Genomic DNA, 17,664 nt, shown 5'->3' on the forward strand with positions numbered 1-17,664 from the left:
GAGATCCTCTGTTCCAGACCCACAGAACCATTACTCTTTCCCGAGGGGGAAGCTCAGCCTTTTTTGGGTTAGAAGGGCTGCTTTGCTTCCCTCTTGGTTTCATTATCACTAATTAGAGGAAAAAAGGGATTCTCATACTGGCCTTCTTCCATGTTGACAATATCAGGATGAAAGGCTGGCTTGAGCCACGGAGCTCTCGGAGAGGAAAGCTGTGAAATGTTTACCAGCTTATCCGATGATACTAAGGGGGAGAAAACCTGTTATGAGCTGGATGGGTAAATTTCTATTCCTGTTGCTGTGTGTGATTATAAGCCTTCGCAAGCTCTCATGTCTGTTTTAGCTGTGACAAATGCTTTTCTCTGCTTCTGCCTTCACTGTTTTTGAGTCAAGGGTGGTGTTAAGATGACTGGCTAAACTGGGGGAACTTCGTAGTCCATAGCAATCTTAAGAACAAAGATATTAGAGTGCTCTAAGTGTTTATCTGCCCAATGCTTTTTTCCACAATATGCAAAGGATAACAGCGATGCTTCCAATTAAGCTGCGTGAAGTTTGAAAGTTGGTGACACAGGAGGGGTTCAGAGTTGATAAGTGTTGAAGATAAAATGGTCATTTGTAGAACCTGGCACACATCACTGTTTCCATAATTCTGATATCTCATATCTATCATGACCATACTTTTAAAGTAAAAATCCAAAGTACTTTCTGGCACTGATTTTAGAGAAACTAATCACTCCGAACCAAAAGTACACTTCCAAAAGAACGTACGCAAGCATCAGCACTGCCAGATTGTGATTCAGGACCAAAGTATGCATTTTTCTCAGAGCAGAGGATGTCTCCTAGAGTTTCCTAAGAGTGTTGTGAATGAATTGATCATAAAGCATCTAGGAAGACTCCAGTTAGAGAGGAGTAAGTTTGCGAATTTATGTTCTTGTTCCACCATAGAGCTGTTTTCCCAAGTGAGTTTTACAACCCAAACTGTTACCTCAATCACACAGTCAACTGTGTTGAGCGTACCTAGGCATCGAGTTCACACGTAATTGGGAAAAGACTGACATTGCTTCCAACTGCAGGCCTCTGAGGCATGTTTCAGGGCTCAGACCTCTGGGCTGATGCCAGGCTGCTGCTAGCAAGACTGCGTTGTTCAGAAATCAGTCAGAACAAAGAAGCCAGACAGAGGTTTGTGTCCTTCAGTATCCTGGAGTAACTGGCCAGGATGAACTTCAGAGCAACTCAGTAAGTGTTCAAAGGCAGTCTGTTGATTCTACTGAAGTTTTCCACAGGGCTCTTTCAACTTGTAGTTTAATATAGGTTAATGTGGAAAGCATGCAAGAAACACAAATTTATGCCAGAGATCCTATTTATACTGAGTTAAATCTTGCTACAGCTTGCAGCAGCACCAAACGCTATAGAACTTTGAGAACAAACCAGTTCTGAGTCTCCTACAGTCTATTTTAGTGCAATAGTTTGTGCCCACCAAGATCCTCATTCCAGAAAACCTTAAATGCAGGGGTGGTTGATTTTCTGGTCAGCCAAGTCCAAAGTCTAAATCAAAACTGAGTAGCTACGTATCCAACTAGATCCTTCCCCTTAATGACCTCTTGTAAAAAGCTCACTCTTCTTGGAGAGGATGAGGTAGCAACTGAAACAGAAAGACACAGATATGGCATTGCGTTCGTAATAGTGCTTTTAGTGTTACTCCTTCAAAGGCATGTCAGACACGTATTTTGTACACATGGCAGTAACCTTAAACATGTTTACATGTATTGAGGCTTGTTCAGTCACACTGTCCAGGATTTCCACACAAAGCAGAGAGAGTTTCTATTTAATCAGGTGTATCCATCTGCACTTAAAGCAAATTTATGCTGGATAAAGCAACTGATCTCAAATTGACATTTTAAGGAAGTGAAAAACAGGAACATACCAGTTATCTCAAAAGACAGTTTTCACAATTGGAATCTCATTTAAAATAAAAATAGGTGTTTAATTTTTCTTTTCAAAAAAGCTAGAGGATCTGTTGTCAGTTCTACATGTTTCCACATGCAACTGCAGCTTAAGTGGAGGAGGTCTCTGCAGTTATGTGACTGCCACTGCAACACTTCACCCGGAATGCATGCTAGCCATGCCTTTCTCCTCCTGTGCACCCGGAGTCACTGAGGATTTCTTTATAGAAAGCCTCTCTTCTGTCTTTTCTGTGACTCTTGTCCATGCCTCCCGAAAGCAATGCCGACAGTTGTTGGGTATTTTCCCTTTTTGCCTTCAGCACACAGAAGATCTATAGCCTTGCTCATTTCTAATGTGACTAAACAGGTCCAAACCCCTGCTTTTTTCGCTTTACCACATTACTGTTTAAGTAAATCAGTAGTGCTTGTATGGCTGACATTACTTCAATAGTTCTGGTTTGAACCGAAGCAGTTCTCAAGGCAGATCCCGGTATGGCTTCAAGGTTATTATTGGTCTCCTTCAGACTTCCTTGAGGTGGAGACAGTATGTTGGCGTGAACAATACACATCAGAGCCAGAACAAGTGATGGCTTCACTAGCCAGTACGTGAGTCATTGCAATGAAAATCAAGTTTCACAACTTGATATCTCGGCCCGACACACAACCACCTCAAGATCTTATCCTGTTTTGTGAGTTAGAGCTCTTGGAGTCAGCAGAAGTGCAACTGAAATGGCTGCAATTAGTTTGCAGGGAGGTCTGTAAGATGGATGCAGTGGTTTATCCCTCAGGTATAGCTAGCATGAGTTTAAAATGTCCTCATCTGTAATGACTACAATCTGTTTGCTGCTACCATGGAGCTGGTCTCTAACTTCTGCTTTTGCAATTTGCTTTGTACAGTGTGCACTTAGAAATTATTCTTGAATGTTGTACGATAAAGGGCAACATGCTGGAAAGGAACCTAGAACTGTGAGCAAAGGAATCCTAGATGTATCTTTCTCACCCAGCCAGAAAGGGACAGCACACAATAAAATCTGGACAAATCTGGACAAAATGGCTGCTTGTCTATCATCAGATTATCCAGGCCTTGCTAGAATACCATGAAAATTACATGAACAGAGCAACAAGTACGATGGAGGAACAAAGTGGCCTGAGGAAACCCATGCAAAAATATTCTTCTTTAAATTGCTAGGAGAGCACACAAAAGATGCACACAATTGCAGCAGAAATATGGTGATTAAAAAAGAAAGAATCTTTAGGAGCAGTGACTTGCAGTGGATTGACCTTTGAAAAGTAAACCTCTGTCTCAGGAGACACTAGGATACGTTGGTGATTTCACTCTAGATTAGAAGGAAGAGTTAGTTGCCTTAGAAGCACATAGAAATGACTGTACTACTTCTTTCTCCTACCACCTGTAAAAGCTGTAGCCTCAGAACACCACGAGACATGGGAAACAAAATACAGAGCTACTTTTTCCTTAGTGATGACATTTCTTGCAGAAAAAAGCAAGAAAATCAAAGCAGCAGGTGTGTGGAAGGTAATGCTCATGATAAAATAAGATAATTGATTCTCTACATCAATTAATTTCTCATGACTGGAGCATGAACCTTTTGCCTTTGGAGAGTAATTAACTGTCTTTCATAGGGCTGAGCTCTAACTGGCTGAACATAAATCGCTGTGCTAAGTGCTGCCTCAAATGCTTCCAGAGCGCAGGCAGTATACTTTGATTAATATTTTGCCAAGCAGTCGGGTTTTTGTCTGCTGTATGCATGTTTAGGGGTGCTGTGCTGACATTGTCACAGAATTCTTGCAGAAGCTTTGATTTTCCTGTTTTCTCGCCTTGTTTTTGCTAAAGTGTCATAACAAATAGGCAGTACTGCCTTTGTTAGTAGTTTTTAATTGATTAGTCATCAGAAGCTTTGAGCGCCAACTGAATAAGGATCCAATGCTAGCCTAATTGCAAGGAAGTCTTAGGAAAAGCCCAAGTAATCTGGAATGGTGAACACAGAATTGCAACGTGCTCCCTCACTCAAAAATGTGCTCTCAGGCTGCTTGGGGAAAATGGCTCATAAGTTATGCTTATTACTAGATTTTTATTTCTCTGTTAATAACACCTGTCCACTGTTCTTTAGTGCATGTTGTAAAGTGCAAAATGCAGTTCTTGACACAGTGATTTTTCTTTGCAACCGCTGTGTATCCACCTTACCATAAACCTAGGCTACCAAAAGAGGAGCCAAAGGCAAAGAGGAAGGACAGTAGAAGGACAATAGAAAGACATTAGAAATAAGAAGTAGCAACTGGATTTTAGTTATCTAATTAGTAGTACACGTGGAGGGAAATGAACAAAAACATTCTGACTGCTATGACTGTGTCATGCCCTAGCTTTTGCTCAGTGCCAGCATGTTAGCTCTAATTGAGATTGATTCACCTTAAAAATGGACAGATTTAAAGCCTATGAGGCAGATTTTCATTGCCATTCCCCCATATAAATGTGGCTCTGTGTCAGAGCCCTCCCTGTGGCATCCCTGTCATTCGTCGTAGCACGTTTATCAGGACACACCTATTGTCTCAGTAGGCTTTTAGTCATCAGCAGCATTCATAACTCATAACTCTACCCAGATGTTTTTGCTTCTTTCCTTTTCCTTCCACATGTCCTTCAAACACAAACAATAGCTCAGACTTTGTAAGAGTAACCTTGCAATTCTCTCATCTTAGCCCAAAGCAACCACAACAGCTTCCCCTAAATCCTGTCCTTGTTTTACAGCCCTCAGCAGAAACTAAAACAATCTCCAGCTTTCTTGCTGCCAAGGTGTCAGAGTGTCCCCCTGCCAGTGTCTTCACCTTAGATTTTCCCTCTTCCCATTCCCCAGCTGTCCATGTCACATTCCTCCTTGTAACAGAAAAGAAGGAAGACCATTTCCCTCATGGTTTGCATTATGTTTTCAACAAATAATTTCTTGTTGCTTCCGAAAGGACCTGCAGGAGCTTTTTTTGTTCTCCACTGAAACTTTCCGTAGCCTGAAGAGTTGGCGTTCTCCTCAGCCAAAAGAAAACAAACAGTAATGTGGAATACAGAAGTAGTTCATGAGATGGTTTTCTGTCAGTGGAACCTTTATAAGTGAGTTGGCAGATGCTGACAGTGGTGTTAAGCAATCCCAGCTCCCACTAGCATTATACTTTCTCCCTTGGAGACATTCGTTCTGTGTTTTTTATTGCTATAAAACACACCTGGACCACAGCGATAAATTGGCAATTTGGAGATGGGAGGGAACAAGAAAAAGAAGAAAAAGAGAAGAACAAGACACACACACCCCGATATTGTTATTTTCAACAGCCACAGAGAGCTTTTCTGATGAATTTCATTAAAATGTCTTCATTTTTTCCTATTGTCAGTCACTCAAGGAGACTATCTTGTTATGGGAGTAGAAGAAAGAATACTGTGTGTATCCTTTTGCCCAGCTAGTCATCTCTGTTCCTGTGGGCTTTGCATAACTGTGTTAGCAACTGACCTGTGATAGGAAAGTTACGCTAAAATACCACTGCTGTGTTCATTGAATTATTTGGCTAAAATTAGATTTGGCCTGAATTTTGGTAATGAAAACCAGCTCTCCACTCACAGCTGTGGACGGCACAGTAAGCCGCTATGTTCCAAAATAAATTAAGTTGATTTTAAAATTCTTTGAATTCAAATGCTTTCCTTCTCTGGATATCCGTGTGCTCTTTTTGTCCTCTGTCTATTCTCTAGATTGCATGTGAGTACCCACAGAGATGGGTACTGTAGCAGTCACAGTCACAACCTGTAGGGGTTACCTGACCTGACCCATCGGTATGTAAAGATGGTGACCATGGGGTTCTCAGGATTCTGCAGTACACAAGGACACAGAGGTCAGGGCTTCTGAGAATTTCTTTGTTACAGATTATTACAAAACTACTATTAGTAAAAAAAAAAATATGTAAATGTAAATAGATATATGCTACAAGTCACTACAAAATTACCACTATGAAAGCAAGTATATATATACATATTACAAGAGTAGAGCAAATATATGTATATTGAAAGTTATTGCAGAATTCCAACTCATGAAGCAAATGTATACTTACAAACCTTTACCTGCGTGCATGCCTATAAATACATTAAGCAAGTTGTTACCAGTATGACACTCATGAAACAGCTCCCAAGAGTGGGGCTAATCTCACTTCAAAGATGGTCCATGTCACAGAATCTGAAGTCATCCAGGTGTCCCCGGCAAGGGTCCAGTCTGTCTGGGAGATCTTTAGCAGAGAAGCTTATTTTGGGTAGGTAGCAAGTTACTTTTTACACCTTTTTGGCATAAATAATACCTTTTTGGTACACACATAAGTGTGTGTAGGACATCAGTTCCTGGAATAGTTGTTGCTGACTCCTGTTTTCCTGGAAGAACAGTCCATTATCACAGTGCCATGGTTTAACCCTACCTGGCAGCTCAGCCCCACACAGCTGCTCGCTCACTCCTCCCCCTGCCCTCGGGAGAGAATCAGAAGGGTAAAAGTAAGAAAACTCATGGGTTGAGATAAAGACAGTTTAATAGGTAGAGCAAAAGCCATGCACACAAACAAATCAAAACAAGGAAGTCATTCCCTGCTTCCCAATGGCAGGCAGGTGTTCATCCATCTCCAGGACAGCAGGACTCCATCACACATAACAGTGACTTGGGAAGACAACCACCATCACTCCAAGTACCATTTCCCCCCCCCTTCTTCTTCCCCCAGCTTTATATAGTGAGCATGACATCATATGGCATGGAATATCCCTCTGCTCAGCTGGGGTCAGCTGCCCCAGCTGTGTCTCCTCCCAACTTCTTTTGCATCACCAGCCTACTCACTGGTGGGGTGGGGTGAGGAGCAGAAAAGGCCTTGACTCTGTGTAAGCCCTGCTCAGCAATAACTAAAACACGCCCGTGTTATCAACACTGATATCAACAGCAGAAATCCCAAACATAGCCACATGCTGGCTACTATGAAGAAAATTAACTCTATCCCAGCCAAAACCAGCACACATAGTTTCTTTCTCCTGCCCGCTACTCACTACTCACCATCAAGTAGGTTTCAGCTGAGCTTATCAGGGGCTGAGCTTATCAGACATGTCTTGGTACTCTGCCTAAGGAGATATCCTTCTTTGTTAAAATGTTTATCAGGTCACCTTTGTGGCAGCTGCAGTCAGGTATGTCAACTCTCAGAACTTCCATTCTGCTGTGTGGTGAAGTGAAGGAGAAAGAGGAACACAGAAGGGCAAAAGATGTAAGAGGTAGAGTGTGAGGGATGACCCCACTCTGACTGGGTGAGTGGTGCTTTGGTTCAGGCATCACCAACAACTGGGCCTGACTGAAGTCAGGCTTGCTGTGCAGACCTTGAGAACCGTGCTAAGCCATATCTTCTCAGGGACTAAGGAGCCGAGGCCATGTCTTACCAGCCAGAAATGGGGCTAGACAAAGCTGAAAACTGCCACAGCTGCACTCCTGCATGTACACCAAACGGAGAGTTTTACTACGAGTCAATCACTTTCTGCTATAAATATCTGTAGCGCCCCCAGCCCATTGATCTCTCCTGTAGGCTGCACAGCAGTGATCTCCCCTTGGGCAGGGACGCCTCTCAAAGTTACTCCGAGAGGCTGAGACCCCTGACCTGGCATGTGATATCTATAACGAGATAAGCGACATTTTACATTAGGCCTAAAAGTATATTGTATGCTTGCAAAATTTATATATCCAACTATAGCTTAATTATTTGAAGAGTAGCAAGTGGTGGCGTGTTTGACCACCATCTAAATTATCATTTAAATTATCATTTAAATCCTTGTCAAATCATCATCAGATCATTGTCAAGTTATTGTTAAATCATTGTTTGATTACCATTCAATTAATGCTTGATAACCATTTGTTTACCATTTATTTTCATTCAATCATGAATTAATTATGATTTGGTCATCATTTAATCATTAATAACACCCTTTTAGTTAACCCCACAACAAAAGTTCTCTTAATAACTCACCTGTAACAAGGCGGTACTTAGTCTGCACTAGGGAGATGAAACCAGCTATAAAACCTCTCTAGCAAGAAGATTAGAAGATTTCTTTCAGTACATCTAATACTACATGTTATGGCTTCATCCTCCAGACCAGCTTCACAGTCTGTGGAGAAGCATGCTGTCTTGTGTTGATAGAGGGCATCATCCAGAGCACACAAGACCAAGCAAGCAAATTACCTTCAGATGCTCCTAGGTAAACTCAAAATGACAGAATGATGGACAAATTAATTGAAAGAATGTGCTGTGCTCATGGCCTTTCCTGGTAACTCTCTTTCAGAGGTTTGTAAATATATTCTTTTTGCTAGTGCACTTCCTAAACATTGTTTGCAACCAGCCTGCAAATCCTTCAAATAATTTGATTTTTCTCCACTGTAGCTGAAGCTTCTGTCATGAGATGTCAGACACAATAAAGGGTGATAGTGTAAGAAGGCTGTTGCCAGTCTCCAGCATCCTGCCAGAGGAAACAGCTTCCTCTGAAGCACCCAAACCTTTCTGCTGCAAAGTCAACACTGTAGAAAGTAACAAATAGAAATTCAAGTGCTGGAGTCCCCTTAATTATACAGCTTTCTGATTCTAGTGCCCCTTGACTTTTTAACAGAGCTTTACCATAATACGTATTATTTATGATCATCATTTTTATAATACTGCGTCCTAGTCATGTCTTGTCTCGCTATGCAAAGCAATGGGCAAACAGCTGTGATGTACACCTTTGCCCAAAAGAGCATGGAATACATGTAAAATTAAAGGACGTTACCGAAAAATTTGTATATGGGAGGGCAAAGATGGCAATACCAATAAATGCGGACTCTCTCTATGGTCTTCCAAGGGAGACAGTGCAGTTTATTCCAGACTCCCTGTTCTAAGATAAATCTGTTTATGTTTTGATAATCTTAATTCCATAGAAAGTATTACTGTCTCAACCTTTGTCTTAGACCTTTGAAGCTCGTCAGATCAGCCAGATTTGTATAAAGAAGAGGAAAATTTGAGCAGAACCTGCATGAACAGTCAGAGACAGCCTTTTGAAAAAGACGGTGCTTAGTGAATGGCAAGAAAAGAGTTTGTATCAGCAGGGAGAAAGGGAGAAGGGAGTGGAAGAAAGGAGGATGGGCCGGATTGCTGGGGCCAGATCAAGAAAAAAGATTAAGTGAAGTGCAATATCATTACCACTACAAGGTATAGCAAGAAGAGTTTCCTCATGATTTCCTGCAAAAGAGCAACCAAGAGTTTTAAGAACAAGTTTTTGAGAAATGTTTGAACTGGAATCCTAACTCAAATCCGTCATTCAATTCTGCTGCTGTGGCAGGGCGGTGGAGCAGAACGAACAGCAGCCGCAGCTCTGACTCAGAGGTTAACCACTGTTTCACAAGCCAGTGTAGCTGGAGAGCGAGAAACGTGTCACTGAGCTTTGGTACTCTTTCCATTTCTTGTTCACTTCAACTGAGCTCTCTGGATTTGGGGGACAGAGCATTATCGTGTTTGTCTACACGTAGCTGTTAAATTTAAACCAGGGGGACCGAGTGGGAGCAAATATTGTTTGAGGGGGCCTGACCTATTTACAGGATCCAAAGCAACTTAAAGGAGATCATCATTGGTGCGGATTTGTTTGGAATGTTTTTTGTCTTTCTTTTCCAAAGAAAGCTTGCGACAGGATGTAACCTCATAACCTCCAGTCAACTAGTTGCTTTCTTTCATTCAACAATAATTGCTATCTTTTACTGTTCTTATGAGGTCAACTTTTGATGATTTAACTCTTTTTGCAATGAATTCAGAGCCACCCCATTCACCATTGCTCACAGCGGCCTTGATTTTTCTCCAGCTCAAAGCAACCACAATGACACGAGGAAGGTCCAGGCCTGTGAAACTGAGCAATGTAACCGGTTTAGGAGAAAAACAGAACAGAATGCGTAAGCCACTTCAAGCCTTTCTCCTTTGGGGCATTCCCTAAAGCTGGTGCTAAATCACTGCCTGAGAGGGTGTTAGCTTAAATAAAGTGGATGACCAGAATGTCTGATACACGAGGGGGCAGAAGATCTGGATTAGGAACTGGTGTCACAGTGGTAGTTTGAGCTGATGGTAGTGTAAGCTGTTAAACGGCTATTACAAACCTCACATGAGTGCTAAGCGCAGAGTTTGAAAGTGGATTAAAATGGACAAAGCAGCTGTGCTTTTTAAATAGTTGTTTGGGATGCATGAAAAACTGCAATTTACTGTAATGACTGGTTCCATCACACACCCCCTCTGGCCCCTCTGGGTCTCTGGCCATTCTTTGGACAGATGGGAAGGTAATACCATGGGATGCAGCATCTTTTCCATCCCTGGAGCAAATGGGAGAAGCAGTTCTGAGCTCTGAACTCTCTCAGTCTCCCTTATGCCTCGAGGTGATGAGCAAGATTCACATCCTCCTAATTTCAGTTTCTTGCTTTTCAGCAGAAGCCTGAAGGAAGGGAAGAGGAGGCAGACCACAGCACTATGGGGTGGGTTTTTTTTTCCTTAAACAGGATATACCGAGGGTGGAAATTTACATTGCATGCAGGCAAGTTGGAAGCAATAATTTTTGTTCATATGATTCAACAGTAAGCGCTCTCTTCATTTCCCCGCCCTTCATTTGTGCAATGTTTGTGCTGTGCTGATCAGCAGTGTTGCAGGGAACAGTTTCAGAATGACGGCGTACTTGGGAGAAGGAGCAAATAAGGCAAAGGATACAAGGGAAAGGACAGAGCTAAAGGAAAGAAGCCAAATCTGTACTTTAGATAAGCTGTCTCCAACATAGTTCTCATTGTAGAACAGAGCTTTGTCCCCATTTTCAGAAAGTTAAGTGTTCAGGTCCAACAAGTTACAAAACAGGTATTTTCCCTTGTTGTTTCACTTAGCAGAAACTTCTCAAAGCTTGTTTTGCTTTCTTCAAGAGCAAGTTTTCAAGGACATGTTTCAGTTTACTGAAAAACTTTACAAATCTGACACATACTTTTAGGTCGGCTGGGTGAGGTTGCTTATTGATGCTCAAACACAACTGGTGGGGAGGGGAAGGAGCATGGTTAGCAGGCTGTGCCCCACTCGGATGAGGTCTCCTGCCCCTCCAGGGGATTCTGTGCTCGATGCATTCCTCCTCTGGACCGCCCCATGACCTTTGCTGTATGTACCAGCCGTTAACTTCAGAGATATGGTCACTAGGAAAGCCAGTGTACAGAAGAGAAAAGAAAAAACATAAGCAACGCAGAGTGGCCTTGATGGACTGCTCTGAAGGAGCTACAATTTAGGATAGCTTTCAGAGGCACCCTAAGATGTGGGAGAAAATAGCCGGTGGCCCCAGCTGGCCTTGGAGGGAGCAGTCACAGGCTGAATCCTCACCTTCCTTGCACTGGTATCTACAGCAATTAGGACCCAGAATTTTCTAGGTTTTCTGGGCTGGCATCAATGGCTTATGAAGAGGATGTTGCAATAACATGGCACTTCCTCTCTTATGGCACAATAACCAAGCTCCCAGAGCATAGACAGAAATCACATAAAACACCCTAAAAGAAAAATATTCAAAGGCCTTAGGTGGTAACTGTTAGCAAATATGAGCATGTGTGAGACGAAATATGCAATGATTTATACGTTAGCCAAATCCACACAGCACTTCACAGAAATGCAAGCAACACGTCCCTGACAAAGACTCTGTTTCTGATCCTCACTTTAAAGGATGTAGACACAGTGGTTTTTGTCTTTAACCTCATTGTATAATTTTCTGAATGCATGTGGGTGGCTTTCCTTTTTTAAAAACAAATTTAGATGACTATGGAACACAGAAAATCTCTGTCCAGAGGGATAACTTTAATGATATTAAAAAGAGCTCACTGAGAAACTTACAGAGCTTCTAACAAACAACTCCATCCATGATACTACCTATTAATTATTTTTGCTATTGTAACTCCCTTTCTGAAGTCTAATGCCAGCCAGTTATAACAGCTTGAAATAAAACTTGCCAAAACATGCTCTAATTACAAATCAGTTGAATATGAAAGGTTGATGAAGTTTTCCATATGTTTTTATTGCAATGGCTACTTGAAAAACAGTCCTTGAAAAACATTCTTAGGAAAGCCTGCCCTGAAGTAAGCTAGACAGCAATTCTGTTGCTTAAAAACCAGTTGTTTCATCCTCATAAGGCAAGTAGTTGAAGGAGTCTCCCACAGCACTTTTGGGAACCTACACTTGTTGCAATGCTGAAGCGGTCACTAGCTTTGTTCAGTAATGACGATTTTCAAAGGAGATTGATTAGACTAAAAACACTGTTTTATTGATTACAAATACTTTTTGAAAACCTAATAAAAACAGACTACAGGGCAAACAGATCCTCACTGTAAGTGTAAGAGTAATTTTGCATGGAGGTCACCAGAGCACTCTGAATTTCTCATTCAAGAGGTTTTCAGCCACAAGTGGAGTGACACAAAGACAATAACGTCTACTACATCAAATATAGGGCATAGTCGCAATCAGTGCAGCACAACAGGAGCTTAGAGTGCAGCTGGAACATTACTCAAAGGGTACCAGCACACTGCTTATTCTTCTGTGGTTTGCCAGGCTTCCTGCCTCTCCCTGTTAACACTCAATAAAGGAAGAACTGTAATAGTCACAAAGAATAAAAGTAGCACCAGCACTTGCAGATGTTGCAAGTTTGTTTTCTATTGAAGAGGTGATTTAATTTTATAAATATTTTTTGTTCCACATTTTCAGATACTTGATAGTATTTGGCAAATGAGATGCAAATCTGGTTGTCTACAATAGATACATGTTTGTTCACAACTGTGCTCAACTCTGGGTCCACATATACAGTATGAACGTGACCCATGTGAAGACTAGCAGCTGTGACCAATGCACAGATGCTCTTTTTCATTCCTAAAGTCATATTTCTCAAGCATCGCCCATTCTGAAGAGATGGAAACCACCTGCAGTCCCCGAGTTTCATGCACCTCACCTTTGCTTGGCCTTTCCTTGTTTTTATTGCTTAGTTGGTAATAAGTCTCTTGATGCTAGGATACCTGAAATATGTAAGTTTTACTGGCAGATTTATGGGGTGCCCTTCTTTTCTTTGTCAGTGTTGTCAGCAGCTATAAAGAGCAAAAATTGCATTCAGCACACATATAGTGTGAACTCGCTATGTTAAAAGAACTTGACTGCAAAGTCAGTGCTGGGCAAAAAAAATGGTGAGCACCAAAAAGAATTCCATATAGAAACAAATATTTTCTGAGCTGGGCTTGAATGGAAGTCAAGAAATAAGGTACAGGGATGCTCACTGAATTACCAGGGAGAAAAATGTCCTGGCTACATGACCATTAAAAGAAAGCACCTTCTTTCTTGACAATAGAGCCAAAGACTTCCTAGAAGGTAGGAAGGTACACACCTTCCTAGAACATATGCATACCTAGAAGGTATGTTACTAAATAATTGTAATGCATGTAAAAGGAAAAAATATGAAGACGTGTAAGCAACTTTAAGCAACAGATAATTTTGAATCGTTCCTTTTGCAGTCTCGATGATGTTAATTTTGATGATATTCTGAGAATGAAAGGAGTGCCCAGCTACACCATACCAAAATGTCCAGCACTCTGTCTCCAGCAATGGCTGTTGGAGATGCTATTAAGGGACATCATGCAAATCTGGCTACTAGCTACAGTCTGTCCCTCTCATAAAATCTGGCATCCAGGAGCTGTTGGCAATTGCTCTCCCTCGTCCTACCCATCTCCTCCCTTCTTCCTGCCTTGCACTTGGAAGAAGCACATGGATGTAGCCCCTCTCCTGGGATCACCCCAGTTCGAGCAGTGTGGCAAACGGGTGCCTGCCCATGGGTGGGGTGCTACCACTGCTGCCCGCCTTCCTCTGCTGGGCTTCATGGCACCTCCGGGTTTCTCTCTTGATGCAGGAAGGTGGACTGGCAAAAGAAGGCCGCAGATACACCGCTGCCAGTAGTCCTTCACACCCAGGCATCCCCTCACTCTGTGGCACTGTCCAGGTAATGGGCTCAGCATGAGCAGGCCAACTCAGCTGAAACCGACGGCGGTGGGGAAGCAGGGTCCCTGAGGAGGGAGCTACAAGGGACACCCTAAAGTGAGGGCAAGCTGCTCGCAAGGGCAGGCAGCTCCCTCTCTTGACCTTTCCTCTTTATGTCTTGCCACCCAGGAACCCCTAAACTGAGATGACTGGCTGAGACCCTGGCAGGCAGTGCAATCCCATCTTTGGGGCAAACATAAATTACAGGCCCAGGCCCTCTCTGATGGGACAGGCCTCCCCAACGCATCTGAGGGGATCCTGACCATGACCCACAAGAGAGTCCAGCAGGCAGAGCCAGCCATGGGGGTAACAGTCAGGCAAGAGGGCAATGCCACTGTGGAATTTGAAGGTACGTTGATGTGTTTCCCCAAGAGTATCTAGACCATTAATCTAATTCCTTTTTGAACCTGCTGATACTGTCTGCCTCCACAACCACCTGTAGCAACCATTTCCAGCAGGTCAGTACTGGCTGTGCAAAGTGCTTTCTTTTTTTTAAGCCAAGTGCCAGTTGCAATGACAAACGTCTGATCTCTAGTACCATAAGATTTGGTGAATAAAAGCTCTACATTCATCTTACTCATTCTCTTCAAAATTTTGTAAGCCCCAACAATATCTTTCTCCTTCCCCACTATCCACCTTCTCTGTAAACGGAAAAGTTTCAGTCTTTTGTCTCCCTTCGTGGGACAGCTGCATCATCCCTTTAATCATTTTGTGTAGTGCACCTGTATCTTGAAGTAAGGGTATCATATGATACTCAATTGTTCAAACAATACTCTCCAAAGTGCCCCAAGGTTTTATATATTGGCAAAATGATGCTTCCTGTTTTATTTTCAATCCATTTAGCTAAATCTTCTGCACATTGAGGTGATTCCTTCAGAAAACTGTCAATGATTAGTCCAGGATTTCTTTCTTGAGCTCTAAGTGCCAGTTCTGTGTTCAGAATTGTGTAGGCATGGGCTAGATTATTTTTATCTATATACATTACCTTACATCTACCTACATTGAGATTTATCTGCCTCCTTTTTGCCTGCTTTCTCAGTCTTATGAGGTGCACCTGGAGTTTCTTGTCACAGTTTCTATTTTCTTTGACCTCTAACCCCAGTTGTAATCTCCTTTCCTTTCTCCTCCTCAGAACAGATGCCTCCAGTCTCCCTGCCATTTCTGTTTCTGAAGGCTCCCACAGTACAGCTGTCCGTGAGCTCCTCCCCAGTGACGGTCATTCCCAGTCTCTCCACTGACCTCCTCCTTCAAACAACATCTTCACCACACCCTCCCTTGTTCTCACCAGTTCCCAGTTTCCTCTTCTCTAATTCTTACAGCTGTTTCTTCATCTCCCACCCCCTGTATACCCATCTCCTGTCAAACTCTCCCTATGTTGTTTCTTTCTTCCTACAGCAGTGGCTAATACCAGTCTCCCTGTCGAAACAATCTCTGGCTTTTTGAAAAACTTCTCTTTAACAGGTTCTCTTTCCTACCCACTTTATCTGTTTTCTGTTATTCCTTCAAGCTACTCACCGGAGTATGAAACACTTGCTCCTAACCTAACTTTAACAGCAGTTAGTCCACTTCTCAGTCTTATGGTCCGTTTCCAGCCTGCCTCAGTTCTCCCACCCCCAGGCATGTCCTTCAGCCTCTTCTGGGAGATGCATTATGTACGTCCTTTCCCTCTGGTCCAGGCGTAGTTCCCTGGGCACTCGTGCAGATTGGTTCCTGCCGCCTGCTTACCAGCTGCAGGATGGGCACAGACAGCCAAGGAGAGACAGGTTTCCCTCTGTCAGGAGTAGTGTCTAGATTCGTTGTAGGGAAGTAGAGCAAATTTCAGGGAATGTCCAATTTTCTTCCTAGACTGGAGGGTCCTATTGCTCCACACACTTGTTCTGTCTGCTTAGCACTGACAGCCGCAAAGCAATGGAGCGTGTTCAGTAAGGCTGAAATCTTCAGAGTTGTGGGTTGCTAAACCTCAGAAGACTCTCCTAAACACTGTATTGCATAATTTTGCATTTTCTACAAAAGCAGGAATTTGACATTTAACATTTGACATCATCTCACTGTATTTCTCAAATGTATTTTGTAAACGAGCTATCAACAGTGAATATTTTATGGTATTATAGTTTCAAAGTTCCTAATTTCTCATAATGATGAAACAAGTGGGGATGGATTAAACAAATGAGAGAAGGAGAACGAGAAGCCAAACCTGATGTAAAAAAGAAGAGGGGAAAAGGAGTATTTGAACAAGTAAAGAACTGAGGATACGAGTGACGTGTATGTAGCTTGATCAGAGAATCAAAATAGAGCACAGAAGAGAAATAAGCAAGAATAGACAGTAACAAAAAATCGTCAAGAAATTACAGAAAAAAGGTATCATTGTAAAAAAAACCCAAACAAACATTTAAAATTTCATATAAAATAGCAGCTGAACATATAAAAGATGAAAAAAGGGAATTTTATTTTAAGATAATAAAAGAAAAGGGGAAGTAACTGGGGTAAAGAGGAAAAAAACAGAACAGAAGAAAGGTGATGGATATAAAAGGAACATTAATGGAGTGTTTCAAAGTATTGCCATAAAGTACGCAAACTGCAACTTTCTGAGAAGTCACCAAAGGGCATGCTTGAAGAGGAAGTGAAGCATGTGCCTTTGTGGTTACTTGACCTAATTAGTGATGGAAATTGACCTGATTTAGTAAGAAGGAGATATGCTTTTATAAATCACTGTCTTAAATAATCAGTATTTTACACATTTCAATGACGTAGCTGTGTGGCCTTTGATGCTTGATTGTGCTTCTATCGAAGATGGATTTTTGGGGCATTTTTCTTCCACAGAGGGCTAAGCAAGCCAGTATTTTTGAATAAGTGCTTACTTCACAAAGTCTTTACTAAAAATAATAAACTGTGCTTTCATTAGGTGAAACACTTTGTGAAGTCCTTTGACTTATGGATCAGATACATTGTTCGAGTAGGGCAGTCTTGAATAAATAGTTGAGCCAATTTCAAATACACATGTTTTCTTACCCTAATTTTACAAGAAATAGCTGTGAAGGAGGGCATCGCTTAGTTTGAACCCAGGAGAGCAAAAGATTGAAAAGCTCTTCCTTTGTATACCAGTGAGCATAAAGTCAAAGTTCCATAATTAAAAGATAAGCTATGATGATCATTTTAATCTAGAATTTTCTTCCAGAATTACAGCAAATCACATTACACAATACCTTTAGTTAATTACACGAGATCATTTTGGTGCAATATAAAATCCAGCTGTTCAACAAGGAAGGATTGTGTCCAGGCTATAATAGGCGCTACTTAAATCATGCAGTGACATTGCCAGTACTCAATTGATTTTGGCTAAACCTTGAAACGTGTGCTTGAAGTGTCCATCATCATCCCATCCCTTATGCATCCTTTTCCTTCCCCACCTTATCCTTTTCCTTTCTTTTTCATGCCTTAGAGTTTATTAGCTGCTGCATAACTTATAATTTAGAAATAGTTATGAATCCCTTAGAAGCTGGAAACGGTCATTTTCACAGTATGAGTGTATCAAATTATGAGCAGCTAAGATTGTTTTGAAGTTTCTTGAGATGGTGTTGGCTCTATCTCTTTGCACTTCTCTCCCTCATTTCCACGCAATTGGAAAAATTTATAACAA

This window comes from Chroicocephalus ridibundus, chromosome 1, assembly GCF_963924245.1.
Source record: "Chroicocephalus ridibundus chromosome 1, bChrRid1.1, whole genome shotgun sequence".
In the NCBI taxonomy this organism is placed as follows: domain Eukaryota; kingdom Metazoa; phylum Chordata; class Aves; order Charadriiformes; family Laridae; genus Chroicocephalus; species Chroicocephalus ridibundus.